Source organism: Mesocricetus auratus, unplaced genomic scaffold, assembly GCF_017639785.1.
Source record: "Mesocricetus auratus isolate SY011 unplaced genomic scaffold, BCM_Maur_2.0 Super-Scaffold_100011, whole genome shotgun sequence".
In the NCBI taxonomy this organism is placed as follows: Eukaryota; Metazoa; Chordata; class Mammalia; order Rodentia; family Cricetidae; genus Mesocricetus; species Mesocricetus auratus.
In genome coordinates, this window is record NW_024429195.1 from 21,812,735 (window position 1) to 21,836,120 (window position 23,386).

The following is a 23,386-nucleotide window of genomic DNA, read 5'->3' on the forward strand; positions in this document are numbered from 1 at the left end:
ATAGTCTCAAACAGAAAAAGTTACAAAGGGACCTTAATATACTTTTTAGATATGTTTAAGACTGACCACTATGAAGCCAAGATTTATTCTGAAAGAACATAATTTTTCTTCCAGTTACCCACTGGGAAAATAGTTGATAGCACTGAAAGCTAAGTTTTCAGAGGGGTTAGCAATATAACTATGGAGGAATCTTGAAATTGACAGATTATTAATCATTATTATTATTATCATTATTACATTTTGGTATTACTGTATAGCCTTATATAAGCAGTACTGTGCCACACTAGCATAATAGCTTAAACATCAAGAGAGGAGAGAATTTCTGAATTAGACAATAAAAGTATTCTCCAGGGGAGAACCTATGACTATTATGCTGCTAAAGAGACATAGTATAACTTACTGCTATGCCCATAGATCAATGTATCTTTCATCCCTCATCTGAGAAGCTTCTATTTGCAGTAGACTATGGTTAGAACAGTGACCCACAACTATCCAGGTAATGATAATAAGATACTGCAGAATTCTCAGCCTAAGAGAACACACACACACACACACACAGGTGAACTGGAAGAGTTGAGGGAGGAGGGTAAATATGATGAAACTATTTTGTATGACACTCTCAAGGAACTAATAAAAACAAAGGAAAAATCTTTATATGGATGAGCAGAACTTTCACTAGATTCCAACCCAAGATAAGCTGCAAGTTAACTCCCAATGGAGAAAAAAAGATGAGCTGCTTCTCCTTTCCTAATGTTCAAAACACATTGAAATCCTGAGAAATAGAGAATTTGCACCCATTTCCTACACATTGAGCTTACTAATTCAGCTGTCTTAAAGCAGCTTCTCAAACACTAATATCTGGTATGATTGAAAGATCTCAGCATTAGGCTAAAGACTGTCACCACACTGACATTTGAGGTTGGAAATTAAATTTGAAGCAGAGATTGCTTATTCACTGTTATCAACTTGGGCACTTAAAAACTCAGAGCTGAAATTCAGAGAAATTGTAATTACCCTGTAAAAGAGCCTTGAAAACTAGACAAAATAGATACTCATTTTAATTGAATGGTCAAAAAAAAACTAACCATGACTAAACACTGCCCACTAGATTGATTGAAATGTAATACTTAGATATTTAAGACTTTCTAGTTTCTTACTGTGGGTTCTGAAGTTCCAAAGTCCCCATCCAGGGGTTTTCCTCTACACTAATCACAGTAGTAGGAAATTTGAACTGATTAATGACAGATTTCCCACAATAAAAAATTTGAATATTCTTGGTTCAACTCAACACTGTGGTATAATATGTCATAGTTCAGTTACTTGGCTTGTAGGAACATTAACTTCTCATTTAATATAATGCCAAATTAACTTTTATAAATTTAAATACTGTACTCTTGGAAGTCTTGTTAGCATTTTATTGCTGCCATACATTTTACAGACGGTTAAAAATCATGAAGCACTCCTCTATTCTTCTTTGCAGTTGAGAATCCAAATTTGTGTTGTGCATCTCCCCATGTCATTGAAAGCCATTATTTCCTTAGCAGAAAAATAAAACAATGAGAAATACTGAGGGTCTTGACATCATGTGGTTCTGCATGCTTAGCATGTAAAGCACCATGAAAGGCCACAAATTATTGTTATCATGTCTAATGACACTGCAAAGCTTAATTACTGCCATTGATGTGAGCATATAATGCCAGATCTCGTTTTCCCTTTGTCTGTTCTCATTCCATTTGAAATCTAAATAATATTGTCCTTTACCCTTTGGCCTCAGCCTTTTATTTTTGTCAAAAAATGAGTTAAGGATCTATTTCGGTTTCACAAACCAGATTTGGTTGAAATAACCAAACCCATTCTAAACCTCTCAAACAGTCAAGACACAGAGGAAAACTTCCTTCCAGGTTAATGCAAAGCTGAAAAAAATAACACTCTTGACTCTCATAGCATGCTACTTCTTAATACAAGTGAGTACTCTATAAAATACTGGTGCATTCTTATCAAGAAGACTATGTGATCATGGCTTGAGTGGGTGAAACTCTAGTAGTCTATCTTATGTATTCAGCTATGTATCTCTCTTCACATTTCTGCAACTCCACAAGCTTTTTATTTAGAAATTAAGCAGAACAATTCCAGAACAATTAACAATGTGATTCTGAAAGGTGAAATAACTTTACATTACAGACACAAAAGATGTACATAAATGGATTCACCAACACTGAACTTTAGGCATTAGAATGTTCTTTTACATCCTAACTCATATGTAAATAAACCCATCCTTTCTGGTATGTTTCTAGCACTAATTGGCTATTTTAATTTCTAGTATTAGCTTGTTGTATCTGTTTATAGTGTTAACTTAAGATTTTCTTTATAGCATGTCACAAATAACTATTAAAAAACAAAATAAGTTTCTCTGGTATATACTTCATAGACAAACAAAAACAAGAACAAAAAATCAAAAACTGAGTCAAATACACAGAGAATTATTTATCTCAAAAATTTTAAATTAATTACATAAGATTTATATTTGCACCTGATCAATTTGCAGAAGCTGAGCAATATACTTTAAACAATATATTGCCCCAATATCAAGATGGACCCATCAGATAATGTACAGTAAAATATCTTTTCCACTGTCTTTACTGTGAAGGCACTGCTCCTCTTATTGCCAAGTAGCCATTATGTAGCTGTACTCAGAAACAAACCCCTGCATATATATGTCACTAAATGATGACACACAGACCTTTGGTTCAACATGAAACAGTTTCTATTCGAACCAAAACAAATACTGCTATAACATTTCCTTGAGGAGATTTTGGTCTTGATGTGGCTTAAACAGCTCACCCTTAGTTCAATTTGCCTCTCTTTTCTCACTACCCTATTACAATTAGTGTGTGATACTATATAATCTGGTTTATTAAGTCAAAGTCTGAACTGGCTGGAATCACAAGCCACAGTTTACCAATTACAAATCATTGAAACATCTTCAACAGATGGTGCTGGCATAAACGGATGCTGGCATGTAGAAGACTGCAGATAGACCCATATCTATGGCCGTATACAAAACATAAGTCCAAAGGGATCAAAGACCTCAACATAAATCTAGCCACACTGAACCTCTTAGAAGAGAAAGCAAGAAGTACCCTTGAATGAATGGGAACACACACACACCGAGATCTACAACTAATAAATGGAACCTCCTGAAACTGAGAAGCTTCTGTAAGACAAAGGACACAGTCAACAAGACAAAATGGCAGCCCACAGAATGGGAAAAGATATTCACCAACCCCACATCTGACAGAGGACTGATTTCCAAAATATACAAAGAACTCAAGAAGCTAGTCACCAAAATACCAAATAATCCAATTAAAAAGTAGGGTACAGAACTAAATAGAGAATTCTCAATAGAGGAATCCAAAATGGCTAAAATACACTGAAGAAAGTGTTCAGCATCCTCAGGCATCAGGGAAATGCAAATCAAAACAACTCCAAGATATCATCTTACTCCTGTCAGAATGGCTAAAATCAAAAACTCCAATGGCAGTTTATGCTGGAGAGGATGAGGAGAAAGGAAAAACTCCTTAACTGCTGGTAGGAGTGCAAACTTGTACAGCCACTTTGGAAATTACTATGGTGGTTCCTCACAAAAATGGAAATCAGTCTCCCACAAGATCCAGCAATTCTATTAAGTATATAACGAAAAGATGCACATTCATACAATAAGGAAATCTGTCAACTATGTTCATAGCAACATTATTTGTAATAGCCAGAAACTGGAAGCAACCTAGATACCCCTCAACTGAAGAATGGATAAAGAAAATGTGTTATTTTTTACACAAAGCAGAACTAATCAGGGAAAAAAAAAACCAATGGAGTCTTGAAACTCACAGGCAAATGGATGGAAATAGAAGAAACCTCCTGAGTAAGGTAACCCAGTCTCAAAAAGACAAACATGGTATATACTCACTCATATATGGATTTTAGATATAGAACAAAGGAGTACCAGCCTATAATCCATACTGCCAGAGAAGCTAGGAAATAAGGAGTATCTGAAGAGAGACATACATGGTCACCAGGAGAAGGGGAAAGGGACATGATCTACTGAACTAATTGGGGGCAAAGAGGGGGGAGAGAGAGCTAGGAGAAAGAGAAGGGAGAAGAGGACGGAAGAAGAAGATATGAGGGAGCAGGAAAATTGAGTCAGGGGAAGAATAGAGGAGAGCAAGAAAAGAGATACCATAGTAGAGAGAGCCATCGTAGGTTTGAAGAGAAAACTGGCACTAGGAAAATGTCCAGAGATCTACAAGGATGACACCAACTAGCAATCTAAACAATAGTAGAGAGGCTACCTTAAATGCCCTTCTTCAATATTGAGATCTATGACCACCTTATATGCCATCCTAGAGCCTTCATCCCTTAGCTGATGGAAACAGAAGCAGACACTCACAGCGAAACAAACACTGAACTCAACTCCTGGAATCCAGTTGCAGATAAGGAGAATTGATGAACAAAGGTTTCAAGACCAGGCTGGAGAAAGCCACAGAAACAGCTGACCTGTTTCCCAAGGGGGAACTCATAGACCCCAGATTGATAGTTGGGAAACCAGCATAGGACCGACCCAGTCCCCCTGAATGTGGGTGTCAGTTAGGAATCCTGGGCAATCTATGGGGCTTCAAGTCATGCATCAGTATTTATCACTAGTATACAAATGGATTTTGGGAACCCATCCCACATAGAGGGATATTCTCTCAGCTTTGACACACTGGAGAGGGTCTAGGCCCTGCTTCCAATGATATGACAGCTTTGAAGATTTCCCCATGAAAGGCCTGACCCTCCCTGGGGAGCAGAAAGGGGATGGGATAGAGGGTTGGTGGGGGTGAAGGGAGGAGAGGAGGGAGATGGACCTGGGATAGACATGCAAAACAAGGTTGTTTCTAATTTAAATAAATTAAAAAACAAATTATTGAAGAGAGTAAAGTTTTGAAATAAGTAAAAGGTACCTTTCCACATGAATGTCATTGCAGATGTGGAGCATTAACACTTCAATTCTGAGACATGTTCACTTAAAATAAATAAATAAAATCACTGTTTCTTCTCCAACTCCTAAGCCATAGTATCATCAGAAATGTAAAAGTAGGTCCTAGGGCTTAAGAAAGAGTGAAAAACCCACTTACAAACTGACCATCCATGTAGCAAAATCATTGTATGTTTTCATTATGCTTATTTACTGTGTGAAAACCTCATGTCAGAGCATATATGTGGAAGCCAGAGCGCAACCTTGTGGAGAAGGTTCCTTCCTTCTACTTTGTAGGCTCCAAGGGTCAAAACTCAGTTCATCAGCCTGTGTAGTCTGTAAGCACCTTTACCTGCTATGTCACCTTTCTGGTCCTAGGGATTATCTTGTACAATCTTTCATTTGTCCTTAAAACAAAAACTCAAGCACAAACTTGAGTGCACCAAAATATTTCTCTTATGTTTAAGTCATTATAATCCAAATTGATCCTAACAAAATTGACTAATTCTGGTTTGAAATTTACTTAAAAATAGACCTTTACAACTGAGCATGTATCTGAGAAAATGGAAACACACTGTCACACACATCAAGCAGTCTGACCAAATCAAATCACCATTTTTATATCTGAGGAAGTATGAATTCTCTTTTAATTTACTTTGATTCTGTATTTTAGTAAGATATTATCAGACCTTTGTGTCTGTAAGGTAATAACAATGCATATGTAATGGTGTACTTACAATGTCCCAGTGTAGAATCCATCACTCCAGTCCTGGAAATCATATTCCCAATGTTCAAATCCTGAAAGATTTAAGTCATAGTGTAAATTCCATAATGTTCAAAACTTAAGTTTTATTCAGGGTGATAATATGATTCTTCTACATTCAGTATTCAATAGATTAGCACTATTTGTTGAAGATGCTTTCTTTTTTCTGTAGTGTATTTCTGGCTTCTTTATTAAAAATGAAGTGTCCACAGGTGTGTGGATTTATAACTGGGTCTTCAATTGGATTTCTATGATCCATCTGTAACTGGAGGCTTTTCTGTCCCACCTCACCCTGAAGCTGTTTCTAAATAATCACTCAGAGACTTCTTACAAATTATAAATGTTTAGCTGATGACTCAGGCTTATTACTAGCTAGCTTTTACACTTAAATGAACTCATTTCTATTAATCTGTGTATCACCACATGGCCCATGCTTACCTACATTGTCTCTCTCTCTCTCTCTCTCTCTCTCTCTCTCTCTCTCTCTCTCTCTCTCTCTCTCTCTCTCTCTCTCTGTTGGGGACTGCTAGAACCTTGAACAAAATGGAGTCTGTCAGCCGTTTCTTGGCCTTCTGCCTACGTGACTGCAAGCACACATGCCCTTGAGACAAAGGAAAAGGTTAACCATAAAAATTAAATTTACACAGGGCAGCCCACCCGCCTAGCCAGGGGGAAGTAACCCTTATAGAGCAATTGTCTTTGTTAACAAAAGGTTAAAGTGTTCCTTTGAATACTTCCTACCCCTCCTTAATTCCTGCACCTGACTTACGATAACAAGCATTTGTGGAATGCGACTAATGACTGATGGAAAATTATAGCTTTGTCTTTACCTTATTTGGTATATATTTGAGTTGAGACTTGATTGGCATGCTTGTACTGCCCCCTGAGATTCTTTTTCTATAAGTACCATCTCACCCCAAAAATAAACACTCTTGATCAGCGAACGTTGTCTTAAGCCTGTTTCCTTTAACCTCTTGAAGTTTACTTTTAAGATCGGATCTGCTCGTGAAGACCCACCGAATTAGTAGCGACCCTCATCACCTCATCCCCGCGGATCGGGGATCCCCTCCAGGGGTCACATCTCTCTCTCTCTCTCTCTCTCTCTCTCTCTCTCTCACACACACACACACACACACACACAGACACACACACACACACAAACACACACACACACATACCCTCTGGCATGTTGCTCCTTGACTAGCTGCTGGCATCTCCCAGACTCCACCCTTAATCTCCTGTGTCTCTGTTTAGATTTTCCTCCTGGCTCTATCCTGCATTGCCATAGGCCAAAGCAGCTTTACTTGGCAACCAATAAGAACAACATTGTTCACATTTACAGCATATAGAAAGGCATCCTGCAGCCTCCACCTGTCTGTTTTTATGCCAATACCATGTGTTTTTTATTACTATAGCTCATAATACAGTTTGAAATCAAATTAAAAAAATTTAAAGAGCTTAGGTGGATTTTTTTTAATTAGGGGAAAGTGAATGGAAAAAGGAGTGAGCAGAGGGTGGAGACTGGTCTCTGGTGACAGGATTAGCAGAAGAGAAAAAAGAGGCACACAGTTGGGGGAGGGCAGAAAGGCAGAGAAGCAGAGAGAAAGAGAAAGGAAAAGATAGAAGGAGAGGGGAAGAAAGAAAGAAAAACGGAAGGGAGGGGGGACAGGGACCTTTTAAAAGGAAATGAATGTTTCTAGTGTTCAAGGATAGGCCAATACAGATGCCTGAATACTAACAATGATGATATCTCAGCAAGTTCTTTTGTTATTCGGGACTGTTTTAGCTATCCCAGGTTGTTTGTTTTTCCATACAAAGTTGAAAATTATCCCTTCAAGGTATGGAAAGAATTGTGTTGGAATTTTGATGAGAATTCCATTGAATCTGTAGGTTACTTCTGGTGGGATGACAGTTTTTTCTATCAATCGATGATCGTGGGAGTTCTTTCCATTGTCTGATAGCTTCTTCAGTTTCTTTCTTCTTCAAAGTCTTAAACCCTTTTTTCTTCATTCAAGTCTTTCACCTCCTTGATTACAGTTACACCAAGATATTTTACATTGATTGAGATTACTATGAAAAGTGTTGTTACCCCGATTTCTTTCTTAGTCTATTTGTCATTTGTATTTGGGAGGGCTACTGATGATCTTTTCTTTCTTTGTTTCTTTGGTTTTTTTTTTTTGAGTTAATCTTGTATCCAGCCTGATCACTAAAGGTGTTTGTCAGCTGCAAAGTTCCCTGGTGGTCACTTATGTATACTCTCATATCATCTCAAATAATAATGCTTTGACTTCTTCCATTACCATATATATCCCTTGATCTCCTTCTGTCGTCTTATTGCTCTAGCTAAAATTTCAAATATTATATTGAATAGATGTGAAGAGAATGGACAGTCTTGTCTCTACCCTTATTTTAGTGGAACTGCTTTGAGTTTCACAGCATGTAATTGATGTTGGCTTCAGGCTTACTGTCAACTGCCTTTATTGTGTTTAGGTTAGGTCCACTGTATCCCTAAACTCTCCAGGACTTTTATCATGAAGGGGTGATAGATTGTGTCAAAGGCCATTTCTACTTTCAATGAGGTGACCATGGCTTTATTCTTCTTTCAGTTTTATTACATGGATGATTACATTTTATCAATTTACACAAGGATGACACCTACTTGATCATGGCTAAGATCTTTTGGACATATTCTTACATTCAGTTTGCAAGGATTTTATTAAGTATGTTTATCTATATTCCTAAGGGAAACTGACCTGTAATTAGCTTTGTTGGGTCTTTAATGTGGTTTGGGTGACAAGGTAACTATGGCCTCATAAAATTAATTTTGCACTGTTCCTTCTGTTTCTATTTTGTGGAATAATTTGAGGAGTATTGTCATTAACATTTTTGAAAGTTTGGTAGAATTCTGCACTTGAACCATTTTGTCTTCCCCATTACTTTGGTTGGGAGACTTTTAATGACTGCTTCTATTTCACCATAGGTAATTTTAAATTGTTTATCTGATCTTGATTTATCTTTGGTAAGTGGTACCTTCTGCAAAAATTATCCGTTTCTTTAAGATTTTACAATTTGGTGGTGTTTTTAAAGTATGTCCTTATGATTGTCTGGAGTTCTCCATGTCTATTGTCATATTTCCTATTGCTTTTGATTTTGTTAATTATGATTTTTCTCTCTCCATGTTTTAATTAGTTTGGATAGGGCTTGTCTATCTTGTTGATTTTCTCAAAGAAACCAACTCTGTTTTATTGATTCTTTGTACTCTTCTCTTTGTTTCTATTTTATCAAATTCAGTCCTTGATTTGATTATTTCCTGCCTTCTACTCCTCTTGGATGTGCTCACTTCTTTCTGTTCTGTAGGTTTCAGGTGTAATTTTTAAGTTTCTAGTATGAGATCTCTCCAATTCTTTATGTAGGCACTTAATGCTATGAACTTTCCTTTGGTTCACTTCCATTGTGTCCAGAATTTTAGGTATGCTGTGTATTCATTTTTACTTAATTCTAGAAAGTCTTTATTTTTTCCTTATTTTGTGTTGACCCATATTATCATTCAATAAAGAGTTGTTCAGATCCAATGAGTTTGTAAATTTGCATTGTTTCTGTTGTTGTTGATATCCAGCTTTAATCCATGGTGGTCAGATAGGATGCAGGGGATTATTTTAATCTTATTTTATCTGTTGAGACTTACTTTGTGTCACAGTCAATTTTGGACAAAGTCCCATGAGGTGCTAAGAAGAAGATATATTCTTTTGTGCTTGGGTGAAATGTTCTACAGATATCTGTTAAATCCATTCGCTTAAAAGATCTGTTAGCTCCAGTATTTTTTAGTTTCTGTCTGGATGACCTATCCATTGGTAAGAGGGGGATAATGAGGTCTTACCATACCAGTGTGTGAGAATCAATGTGTGATTTATGCTGTAGTGGTATTTCTTTTACAAAAGTGGGTACCCTTGTGTTTGGGGTACAGAAATTAAGAACTGAAATTGGCAATGCTAAGCTTCCTGGAGCTGCTGCTTGACAAAGATCACAGTGCTCAGATAACTTGGACTGATGCTTCACTACCCTTGCTGGAAGTTGCTACACAACTCCTGCCAATGTCTTCAACTTTTTAAATCTTTCAACTCCTTGTTATTAAGGGCCCCTCATCGAAGGCTAGAACTGGGACAATGTAGCAATTCTTTTGAAAGCTGATATGAAGAATAAAACTTATGGTGATTCCCTGGGAGAACTATCTGTATAAGAAATTGAGTCTCCTATAGAAATTATTACTTAAGTGGTACTAATGAGCATGAGATATAGGATCTGGAACAAATCATTTAGAGAAAAAAACTTAGGGAAATTTTGGAAGCCGACAGACTATGACTGAATCATTAGGAATTTGTGTTTTGCCTCAGAAACATGAAACTAGTATGAACAAGGAAAAGATTCTTGATTACTAAGTTAATGAGAGGCCTTGGTACCCTTCTGAAGGTAAACAGTTCTAGGACTTTTGATGTTCTTTGACTCTTTTTAGAATTTTAGTAATGACAGAGACCATATTGAAACATGAGTTTATGACAGAGACTCTCTTGAAACATATGTCCTTGTACAAGGAACAAGATATGCAAAACAAAGTAAACTCAAAAACGCTCAACAAGATACAGTATGCTAGAGGCGTTGGCTACAGTTCAGATTGCAAGTCTATTGCCCCTACATATTCATGCATTACTTGGCATATACAGTAACAAAGTTAGATTAGCTAAAGTTACCTCTACCCTACACAGATACTAATATTGGTGAACAAAGGATGGAGCAGAAAGACGAAAAAAAAAATAAGATCTTGGGACCTCCCTTCTTTTTTTCTAACAGACTTAATTCACTTTATTTTTTTTGTATAAAAATCCTTATGTAGTGGCCACAGCTGGAGCCTGGGTCCGCTGAACAGAGACTCAGATGTGGGCTCTCACAAGATGGCAGGACCGCCCTCCTTAGAAAAGTCAACACATGCAGAGCCACAGTGGTGTCATATGACCAAGGAACAAACAATTCCAGGATTAGACATACAGACAAATTCTATAAAGACATAAAATGCACACATTGAATTATAGCAGAATTTGAATAATAACTGCAACAGCTTTGGCCTGAGGATATTTCCTGGGCACTCTGACCATTAAGAGTTAATACACTGTTCAGGGCATGGCAATATGCCCAGACTAGCTTGGAGATTTTGTTTTGATGTCCTTGTAGGCACAAAAGCTACAAGTCTGAGAACAAGCTGTCATATGCCTCTAGATTCTTAAACATTAGGTTATGGGTCTGATGAGCAAAAATTGTTATGAAAGATAACTGTTTATCAATGATGTCAAAACTTGAGGGAAAATTATTGGAAATGACAACTGTTTAGTCGTAGTCTATTAATAATGACTAAAAGATGAGCAAAAGGAAGTGAAATACATTTCAAAAACAAAAATGGTATGGTCTGTTTTGGAACAACAGGAACGTATTCCTACTTACTAAATTCTGTATAAATAAAGAAGCACTCTGGCTGCTAATCAGTCAGGCTGCCTGGCCCACATCCCCTGCTGGGACCTTTGTCTCTTCTAGAAATACGCTTTCTCTCTGTCCATTTCACCTAAAACAAAGCTTAGATGTGTCTGTGTATCATTCCTCCCTTTGCCACTCTGACATCCACCTGTCTTAAAACCCTGTCCTCATCTGGAGCTGGGCTCTGGTATGAAATGTCATTCTCATGGATTTTTGCATTGATAAGTATGAGCATCCTTCTCCATCTCTTTTCATTGGTTTTTGCTTGAAGTCTATTATCTTATTTAGGATTGTTTATTTATTATTTTATTTTCTATAGCTGTGAAAAGACACCATGGCCATGGCAATTCTTATAAGAAAGACATTTAATTGGGGTGGCTTGCTTACAGTTTCAGAGGTTCAGTTTATTATCATCATGAAGAGGAACATGGCCCCATACAGACATATGTTTTGCTGGAATAGTAGCTAAGATCCTACATCTTTCAAGCAAGAATAAGTAGACTGGGAAAACTGGGTAGTATCCTTAGCATAGGGATCTCAAAACTTTCCCCAGAAGAAGCCACACCTCCTAATAGTGCCACTCCATATGAGTGGCATTCAAATTACCATATCTATTTTGTTAGATATTAAAATGGTTACACCAGCTTCCTTCTTACGTTGTAAGTTAATTTGCTTGGAAAATCTTTTTCTAACCATTTACTCTGAGGTAATGGTTATATTTGATGCTGTATGTCTCTTGAATGCAGCAGATGGATGGATCCTGTTTTCACTTCCATTATGGTAGTCTGTGACTTTTTATTGGGAAATTCAGACCATTGATATTGAAAGCTATCAATAACCAATGATTATTTAATCCTGTTATTTTGTTGTGGTTATTGTTGTTGTTAGTGGTGTGTGTGTGTGTGTGTGTGTGTGTGTGTGTGTGTGTGTGTGTGTGTGTGTAAGTACTCTTACTTCCCTTCTTTTGGTCTTGCTGGTTTGAGAGTATTTACTGTGTTTTTATAGGTAGAGTTAATCCTCCTTAGGGAGGAATTTTCTTTCTAACACCTTCTACAGGGTTAGATTTATAAACAGATGCTGCTTAAATTTGACTTTATCCTGGAATTTCTTATTTTCTCCATCTACGGGATTGCAAATTTTACTGCATATGGTAGTCTAGGCTGGCATCTGTGATCTTTTAGAATCTGTAACACATCTGTCCAGGCCCTTCTGGCTTTTAGACACTCCACTGAGAAGACAGGTATAATTATAATAGGCCTTCCTTTATATTCTTCTGTTTTTTTCCATCTGCCAATTTTAATATTCTATATTCTGTATATTAAATGTTTTTATTATTATGGGCAAGGGTATTTTTTGGTCCAGTCTATTTGGTGTTCTGCATGCTTCTTGTTCCTATATAGGCATCTTTTTCTTTTTTAGGTTAGAAAATTTTTCTACTATAATTTTTTAAAAAATATTTTATGGGGCCGGGAGGTGGTGGTGCATGCCTTTAATCCCAGCACTTGGGAGGCAGAGGCAGGCGGATCTCTGTGAGTTCGAGGCCAAGCTGGACCGACAGCCTCCAAAACAATACAGAGAAACCCTGTCTCATAAAACCCAAAAAAAAATATTTTATGGGACTTTGAGCTGGGAATCTTCTCTTTCTTCTATTCCTATTTTCTTAGGTTTGGTATTTTCATAGTGTCCTGGATTTCCTGTATGTTTTCTGTCAGGAATATTTTAGATTTAAATTTTTTTCTTTGATGGATGTCTCCACTTGTTCTATCGTATCTTCAATGGCTGTGACTATCTCTTCTATCTCTTATATTCTGTTGGTGAAGCTTGCTTTTGTAGTTCTTGTTCTAATTCCTAAATTTTTCATTCCCTTAATTCCTCAGTTTGTGCTTTCTTTATTGGTTCTGTTTCCATTTCCAGGTCTTGAAAGAGTCAATATTTTTTAAATCACACAAATGAGTTGGAATTTTTCATGTGGTTCTTAGTACTAACACTCACAAATACAGGTACATAGACTATCTTTCATCATATTTTTTCCTTAGAGCCAAAGTAAATGCATGAATGGATTTTTCCCAGTTCTGGAAACTGCCATTAATTTGTAATGTCTTTACTTGTTGGCCAGGCTCATATTTCCAGGGAAGGAGACCATGGCATTTCACTACTAGAGACAGTTTTTCTAAAATACGGTGAGTATTTTTACAAGAGTTTGGTATCACTGTGTTTTGGATTATTCATTATCTTCATTTAAGTATTCATACATTTTCACATTTATCTGACATTAAATTTGCAGATTCTGAGCACTGGAAATGTTCTTGTATTTGAAGCTGATACTTAGTTTAAAAAGATGCAGGCTGTCAAAAAATTATCCCAGCAAATGTGCACCTTTGAATGATAACTACCTGCTGATGTTGCACAGCAGAATGGCTGCTCTATTCTAGAAGATAGGACACTCTTCCTGGTACTCTCAAAGGCAGTAGGTGGTTTGCCATCAGAAAACACAAAGTCCATAAAATAAACCCTTGGAATAATTTGCCTCATGGTTTTCTTTCATGTAGAACATGCCTCATGTAGAACAGCATCCTTCAAGTGCTAAAGAAAGTTCAACAAAAGTAGACTCAACTGAAAAACAGCAAAGTTTTGTCTGTACTAAGTGAGAACAAACTAACTATGTAATGCCTTCACAGAAAAGAAAGGTGTCTTGACTATCTTTTCTGTCAATAAACTCTTGTAGATGTGAATTGCATGACCAATTATGTTATGCCATTCTGTCAGAATAGGAAATGTTGGTTCTCATTCATGAACATTGTGATTCTGACTTTCACATAAAGGACAATTTTTCATAGATGCTTATTCTATCTTTTCAGTAAGAATGGAATCTTCGCTATAAATACGAAACTTAAAAGTGTCTAATAAATTTGGTTCTGGCTCTTTTTGTTAGCATTTCTATACATCTTTATTTGTTGCTGGGGAGCCTAGATACCTTGGCATATGAGTGGAGGTCAGAGAACAATATATAAGGTTCAGTCTTAAAATTCCACCATGTGAGTTCTCAAGGGGGAGACTGATCTCAGGTTGTCAGAGTGCAACTTCTGAGTCATCTCACAGGAATAACTTAATGCTTACTTATAAAAGAACCAAAATTTCTACCCTTAATTTATGGCCCATTGATTTTTTTCAAGTAGGCCAAAAATAAATAAATGGACAAATAAACAAACAAACAAATAAATAGTGAAATACTAGGGTCAGTTTTAGGACCTACTTTGTTACAACTGACAATAAATTCTCTTTCACTCCTCTAACAATGGGATGTTGATTTGGTATATTGTATTTGATGTGTAAATAATGCCTTTTATTCAAAGCTTTAAAGTAACCAGTGAAACAATTCCTTATAACCTCAGGGTTACTTGGGATTGTCAGTGTTAATGTGGAAATGACATGTATTTTTCTTAGAATTAGATTCTCATTCACTGTGATTCTAATATTACCACTCTATGATACCAGAGTTTTAATTCATTTTCTTAAAGTCTTATTTATAACTCATCTCTTCAGTAAGACCTGAAGCATTATCCTTACTTAAACTTTTTCTTGTGTTTTCTTTCCTTGCAGTTATGTCATGTTAACACAAAATATAAACACCTTTAGTATTCAAACTCTCATAAAGTTTAGTATGGCACCTGCTCAAATATGATAGCTCCTCATTGATTATAACATATTATCATATATATATATACATGTATGTGTATATATGTATATACATATTTCTGCCTTTAATTTTTTCTACAGCTAGCTCTACTATTCATAGAACATTTTATTCTGCCGAGGATAACAAGCTATTCTCGGATCTCATGTTTAATGTGGTTTCAAGCACTTTTTAAAAATTCTTTTTAACTATGATATGTCATTAAATACATACGTTATTCCATGTTTATTTATATGCATTTAGATTACCTTAATTAATACATCTGTAGCTGTTTTATCCATTCTGTTGTATAATTTGCTCCTGACCAATTAATGTGATCTAGTTCTGCCAGCCATTATGGTTGTAATATAAATATGTTACTAGTTTTTAAAAAGAAAGTCTCCAAGTTACTCTGGTAGTATATGATAATAGTAATTTTCTAAATATTTTCTTTAGCTCATATGTATAACAATGAGCTCGTGAGTTATATATTGAGCTGAGAATTGATGGACATTACCTGATTTTATAGAAAAAAGTGAAGTTGATTAGAACTTATGCTATTCCCCTCTCAAAGAAAAATCTTTATCTGTATGGGAAGGTCAAGAATTATTTCACCTTTTTACTAGAATGATAATTAACAGTGATAAGAAGTCAATTTAGAGATTTTCCACTTTACTTGCTATCAACAGTCAATTATCCTCTGCACTTAGCATTCAATAGTAATGCTAGGCTGCCTTTCTCTACGTACTCTTCTCATTTGTGCAAACAGAAAATAGAAAGTTCCCACGCATGGTTTATCTATAGACCCTAGGATGGCTAATGCTACGGGGCAACCCCAGAATCCCATACAGGGAGGAAGCAATGTGGAGACTTTGGGAAAATATCTATCTTTTCCCTCTTGCAGAGTACCCTTGTCAACATTCCAGCACTAACCCTCTTTCAGCTAGCATATTATTGATAAGTGATAATCACATAACTTTCCTCCAAAGTGAACACCCTAAAAAGGAAAATCAAGGTCCTTGGGTCTTGATTTAAATTACTGGTTCTTGTCTCTGACTTGTGCTGACTCTTGCTATGTGTCATGGACATGATTCAGGTCTGTCTCTGATTCCTGGCTGTTCCCAAAATTTATTATCTGGTTTGAAATTCCTTTTCCCATGTTTAAACTCTGTCTTCCCAAACAGGATTGAACTACAGCTTGACTGAAGATTTGCTTGATCCTTTGTGGGGATTTATTTGTGTTTAATGAGGAAAACCATCGATGTATCTGATTTGTCAGGTGTAAAAATAACAGAAAATAAGGAAAGCATTCTAACTACATGAGCAATATATAACTATATCCTTTAACAAAGTTATTTAAGAAAAATACACACACACACACACACACACTCATACACATATAAGATACCCTGATTAAAAAATATCAGTTTAAGTGAGCAATAATTTTCTGTTAGGCCACACCTGCTACACACACACCAGGAACCAAGAGAGGGATCAGAAAATATCTTCTTTTATATCTAAGCATCCTCAATCAGCACCACCTTTATATCACAGTTTGGATTGTAGATGTTCCCTAAAAGTCTATACACTAATGGCTTGAAGATGCTGCCTAGTGGAAGGAGGCTGGACCATTACAGTTATACACTTGGAGTGGATATTGATTCTCTTTCCTCTGTTTCCCAACCACCATGAGGTTACTCCAAACTGAATTCTTCATCCTTTACTTGATCATCACAGGTATTTTATTTACCAGCACATACACCTCTTCAGTTTCTGGTCCTTAAGAATAGCATGGGCTAGGTGCAGAGCTGGGTGACAGCTATCAGATGGGCTCACCCTATGTACTTGTTCAAGTCCCTTGGGCAGTGACTTCTCACCAGACATTCTCCTGACACTTAAAAAGTCTGTACCTACCCCTGAAAATCTATCTCAATGACTTTTTAAAATATATTTTTTCTATCATAGTCAATTAGTTCTTCTATGCTCTTATCTAGGAAGTCTATGAACTTTTCCTAAGAAGGACCACATAGTTCAACACTGAGGGATGTAGAACCTGAACTCCTCTTCCATCCATCTATGCCTGATTGTTCTTATGCAGACCCAGGACAGGAATCTGTTTCTACCATGAGTTCATTAAGGCAGTGCCTGTATCTTTCCCAGAAGATGATGTTTCACTGTCCCTTTCCCTTTCTTATAGCTTTTACATTATATCTGGACCCTCTTCTACAGTATTCTCAAAGTCTTGGGATAATATACCATCCATCCATCACTTTTTCTCACTTTGAACAGCTATGCCTTAAAGATTAAGGCATAAACATAAATATTTAGAAGGCAGATTGATTTCAAAGTAGATAAACAACATCATCCTTTGCTTTTAACTGTCCTCCACTATTAGACTCAGGGAAGGAGAGGATCGTTGATTCTGCTGTGTACCCACTGCTGACTCCAGAAGCTCTGAGAGATGGTTACAATCCAACCCTCATGAACATGGCCCTGGCAGAATAAACGAGACACAAAACAAAACCAACTGGTGGAAATAGGGACTGTTGATAGTGATGGGGAGAGACAGTAGTTGGGGAGAAAATAATCAGAATACATTACTATGAAACTGCTGAATCATAAGATTATATATATATATGACTCTTTTGTGACCACTTAATTCCCATATTGTTATGCAAAAAAGATTACATAAAATGGGCATAGTAATTTTTTAATAAAATTATTTTGTGGACACCCAAATTTAAAGGTTTTTTCCATATTATGAAATAATTATCTCTTAAACACATTTTCCTTGCATTTTGAAATGCTTCATTTTCAACTCAGAGACCATATGGAAATAGGTAGGAGATGATATTTGATATGCAGAGTATAGCTTGCATATGCTTGTTTTTCCTTTTTTAATTTAAATTAGAAACAATATTATTTTATAAATCAATCCCAGTTCCCTCTCCCTCGCATTCTTACATGGCCCCCACCAACCCTCATCTCATCCCTCTACTGCTCAAAAGGGGGAGGCCTTCTATGGGGGATCATCAAAGTCTGTCACATTATCTGGGGCAGGACCTAAGCCCTCTCTCATGTGCTAGGCTGAGAGACTATCACTCTATGGGGAATTGGTTCCTAGTGTCCATTTGTACACTAGATATAAATGCTGATCCATTATCAGGGGCCCAAAGACTGCCTAGGCCTCCTAACTGACACCCACATGAAGGAGACCTGGATCCATTCTATGTTGGTTTCCAAGCTGTCACTCTGGGGTCCATGAGCTCTCCCTTGTTAAGGTCAGGAATTTCTGTGGGTTTCCTCAGCATGGCCTTGATCCCTTTGTTCATTACTCCTCCCTCTCTAAAATTGAATTCCAGAAATTCGAACCAGTGCTTAACTATGGATATCTGCTTTTGTATCCATCACCTACTGGACGAAGATTCTATGATAGCATATAAGGTAGCCATGAATATCATTATAAGGGAAGTGCATTTAAGATAGTCTCTCAGCTATTGCTTAGATTCTTAGTAGGGGTCATCCTTGCATATCTCTGGACAATTCCCTACTGCCAAATTTCTCTTTAGACCAATAATGGCTTCCTCAATTAAGGTATCTGTTTTCTTGCTCTCCTCTATTCTTTCCTGACTCAACCATCCTGGTCCCTCAAGTTTTTCTCCTCCTCCTCTTCTACCCTTCTCTTTCTCTCAACACCCTCTCCCCTTCTGCTATGCTCCCAGTTTGCTCAGAGGATCATGTCCCTTTCCTCTTCTCCAGGGGCCCATGTATGTCTCTTTTGGGGTCTTCTTTAGTCCTAGCTACTCTGGAGGTGTGGATTGTAGGCTGGAAATCTTTAGTTCTATATCTAAAATCCATGTATGAGTGAGTGCAAACCATGTTTGTCCTTTTGTGACTGGGTTACCTCACTTAGGATGGTTTCTTCTATTTTCATCCATTTGCTTGCGAATTTTAAGATTCCATAATTTTTTTTCCACTGAGTAGTACTCCAGTGTGTATATGTACCACATTTTCTCCATCTATTCTTCAGTTGAGGGGCATCTCGGTTTAAAAAATCAAGTATTCATAGGTATGTGGGTTAATATCAGGGTTTTCAATTCAATTCCCTTGGTCTACCTATCTATTTTATGCCAATATCAAGCTGTTTTCAGGACCACAGCTCTATAATAGAGCTTGAAGTCAGGGATAGTGATGCCTCCAGTAGTTCCTTTATTGTACATGGTTGTTTTGGCTATCTTGGGTCTTTTGTTTTTCAATATAATATTGAGTATTGTTCTTTCAAGGTCTGTGAAGAATTGTGCTGGTATTTTGACAGGGATTTCTTTGAATCCGTAGTTTGCTTTTGTCAAGATTTCCATTTTTACTATGTTGATCCTACCAATCCAAAATCATGGGATATCTTTCCATTTTCTGGTATCTTCTTTAATATTTTTCTTTAAAGACACAAAGCTCTTGTTATACAGGTCTTTCACTTGTTTGGTTAGTGTTACCCAAAGATATTTTTGTTGGTTGTGGCCATTATAAAGGGTGATATTTCTCTGATTTCTTTCTTAGCCCATTTATCATCTAGTAGGGCTGCTAATTCTTTTGAGTTACTCTTGTATCCTGCCACTTTGCTGAGGGTGTTTATCAGCTGTATGAGTTTCCTGGTAGAGTTTTTTGGGTCTTTTATATAAACTATCATACCATCTGCAAACAGGAAATGTTTGACTTCTTTCTAATTTGTATCCCCTTGATCTCCTTTTTTGTTTCTTATTGCTTTAGCAAGAACTTCAAGTACCTTATTGAGGAGATACAGAGAGAGTGGACAACCTTCTCTTGTTCCTGATTTAGAAGAATTGCCATAAGTTTCTCTCCATTTATTTGGAAGTTGACTCTCCTTTGAATTTCTGGTAGAATTCTGGATTGAAACCATCTGGCCCTGGAATTTATTTTGGTTGGGAGACTTTTGATAACTGCTTCTATGTCATTAGCTGTTATAGGTCCATTTAAATTTCTTATCTGTTCTTTGTTTAATTTTGGGAAGTAATGACCAGAAAATTGTCCATTTCATTAAAATTTTCCAATTTGGTGGTGTAGAGGTTTTCAAAGTATGACCAGAATATTACCTGGAATTTTCAGCATCAGTTGTTATGGCCCCTTTTTCATTTCTGATTTTGTTAATTTATATGTTTTCTCTATGACTTTAGGTTAATTTATATGAAGGTTTGTCTGTCTTGTTGATTTTCTCAAAGAACCAACTCTTTGTTTCATTGATTCTTTGTTTCTTCTTTATTGATTTTGGCCCTCAATATGATTATTTCCTGGTGTCTACTCTTCCTAGGTGAGTTTGCTTCTTTTTGTTCTAGAGCTTTCAGTTATGCTGTTAGTTTTTTTTTTTTTTTTTTTTTTGGTTTTTTGAGACAGGGTTTCTCTGTATTGTTTTGGAGCCTGTCCTGGAACTAGCTCTTGTAGACCAAGCTGGCCTCCAACTCACAGAGATCTGCCTGTCTCTGCCTCCCGAGTGCTGGGATTAAATGTGTGTGCCACCAACGCCCGGCTGTGCTGTTAATTTTTTAGTGTGACTCCTGTCCAGTTTCTTTATGTGGGCACTTAGTGCTATGAAGTTTCCTCCTAGCACTGCTTTCAAAGTGTCTCATAGGTTTGGGTATGTTACGTCTTCATTCTCGTTGAATTCTAGGAAGTCTTTAATTTATTGTTTTACTTCTTCCTTGACCCAGGAATGGTGCAATTAGTCATTGTTCAATTTTCATGAGTTTGTAGGGTTTCTGCAATTTGTGTTGTTGAATTCTAACTTTAGAGCATGGTGGTCTGATAAGATACAGGGGTTTATTCCAATTTTTCGTATCTGTTGAGGTTTTTCTATGTTGCCGAGTATGTGGCTGATTTTAGAGAATGTTCCATGTATCTCTTTGTCTTATCTCTGTGTATATGTATGTATGTCTCTCTCTCTCTTCCCTCCCTAGCCTCTCAAAAAGGTTTTTAAAAATATCAAAAGATAAAACAAACATAGAAAAAATAGTAAAACAAAAAACAAGCAAATCAACAAAAAACACATAAACACAATAAAAATATTAAAAGCACACCTAAACAATGATAGAGTCAATTTTGTGTTGATCAACCACTTCTGAACATGAGACCTTTCTGCAGTGTTGTTGATATGCCCAGTGTTACTCCACTGGAGAAAACTGATTTTCCCTTTCCCACAAAGCATCAATTGCAAATAGATTCCTGGTTAGGGGTTAGACACAGTAACGTCCATAGCCACATAGAAACTCACAGAGACTATGACAGCACAGCCCACATGATACTACTACAAGTTAAAAAAAAGACAATAGCTTAGCACTGAGAAACTTAAGTGAACAATTACATCTCACCACTAACCAAGAAGCTATTTGCAATTGATAACTTCTAGGAAAGGGAAAATCATTTCCTTCAAGTAGAGTGTTGCTATGTATACCAATCATACACCAGGGCAGCCCTCATGCCCATGGGTAACTGGCCAACACAAAATGGACTCCACAGATGGTGTGTGTTTGTGTGTGTGCGTGTGTGTGTGTGTGTGTGTGTGTGAGAGAGAGAGAGAGAGAGAGAGAGAGAGAGAGAGAGATACACACAGGTGATTTTTGATTTGTTTCATCTTGTAATTTTTTGTCTTACTTGTTTATGTTGATCTTTGGTTCTGCTATTTTATTTTTAAGAGAGAAAGAACTTAAAATCATGAAGTTGGGTGAGTAGGGAAGTAAAGAAGACCTGGGAGGCATTGGGGGAGGAAAGTACATGATATGATAAAAATATATTATATCTGAAATGTTTTTAAAGATATGTTTTAAAAAGAAAAATTATTTACAGAGCATATGACTTTCCAAACCAAACAAGATTAGTTAGAAAAGATGCATGCTGGCAACTAGCCAAATAAAATAAAATTCAAGTTACATGAATAGTTAAAAATCATTTTAAATCAGGAAAAAAAATGTTAGGGTCTCTAAAGTAGCCTCCAAAGGCTCATGTGTTTGAAGCCTGGGTCCCCAGCTCTTTGATCGAATCACTGATAGTTGATTTAGCACTCAGGAATCTTACCAAACAAATGGGTTAATCCACTGATGAGTTCATAATTTTGTAGCCTGGTTGGAAGGTTATGGGAAGTATGGGAGAGTGGGGCTGGCTTGGAGGAATTGGATCACTGGAACATACATCCTTGAGGATGTATCTTGTCCTGAGCATCCCTCTGTCTTTCTCCCTATTTCTTGGTTGCCAAGAGCTACTTAATTGTTTTGCTCATCTCTGTGTCAGGGTATGCTGTCTCACCAGTCACAGAAATGATCGATGAAGCTGACCATAAGCTATAACCTATGAAACTGAACCAAACTAAATCTTTTCTCTTCCTAAGTCATTTTCCTGAGGAATTTGTCACTATGATGAAAAGCCTGACTCACACAGTAAACAAGAGAAGCTTCCCAAAATTTATACACATCAGATTTGGGTTTAAAAGCAAGCCTGGCATTATTAAATGTTATTTAGCCAAGTACTCTCATACATATATATTCAACTCTCTCCATGTTCCTTGAAATGCAGTTATTATTATTATCACTTGCATCTAATAATGTAAATTCAAAATCAGACAGGCATTAGATAAATTATAACAGAGTAATAGTATTGAACACAATGTAGCAATTTGAATGAAGTTAAGCTACATAGGTTGATGAGGCTGAATTTTTAGCACTCACATAAAAATCTGGACATGGCTGTGTATGCCTGTAACACCAGTACTGAACATAGACATCCAGAATTCATGAGGTTGTTGCACAGCTGGCCTAGCAGAAACAGCAAGCTTCTAGTTCAGTGAGATAACTTTCACTAGGAAACAAAGTGGGAAGTAACAGAGGAAGATACTCAACATCCTTCACATGTGTACTTACGGATACTGAAACACACACCTGTTGACACTACATAAACAAGCAAGCATGCACATGTAAAGTCATGAAAGTAACTTTTATATTCTTCTTTGTACACTTTTATATTGTCTTCAGTGTTTTGATAACAAATGTGTGCATGCATTATTGCATCATCAAAATATTCAAAACATCAGCCATTTCTAGATTTATTAAAGACTTACGTGTGAATGTGCACAGAGAAGTATAAATTCAGCCACCACTTACCTGCTTTGCCTTGACTTTTCTCTGGAAAAGAGACAGTCATAAAGTATAGATTTCAGGGAGGTTACTTCAACAAAAAAGATCTTGTGCCTATTTGACTTATTCTCATTTGAGCAATCTTGCTATAATGACAGTGTGCATAACTGCATGCATATATACTCCATATATTAGACTAAATGAAATAGGCATTTTGTTTGGTTAAAGAGAGTCAAATGCAGACATACTCGTGTGTCAGCTCTGCCCGGAACCACACTGACACAAGC

At 36.7% G+C, this 23,386-nt stretch overlaps 1 long non-coding RNA gene across 2 annotated transcripts in view; it reads left to right on the plus strand.

Annotated features, from left to right (window-relative positions):
* LOC121143201 overlaps positions 1–23,386 on the plus strand; it is a 114,400-nt gene that overhangs the window by 54,739 nt on the left and 36,275 nt on the right. For both annotated transcript variants that reach the window (XR_005880374.1, XR_005880375.1), the window contains exon 3: positions 13,411–13,474. This is a non-coding gene — a long non-coding RNA (uncharacterized LOC121143201). The remainder of the gene's footprint in view (positions 1–13,410; positions 13,475–23,386) is intronic.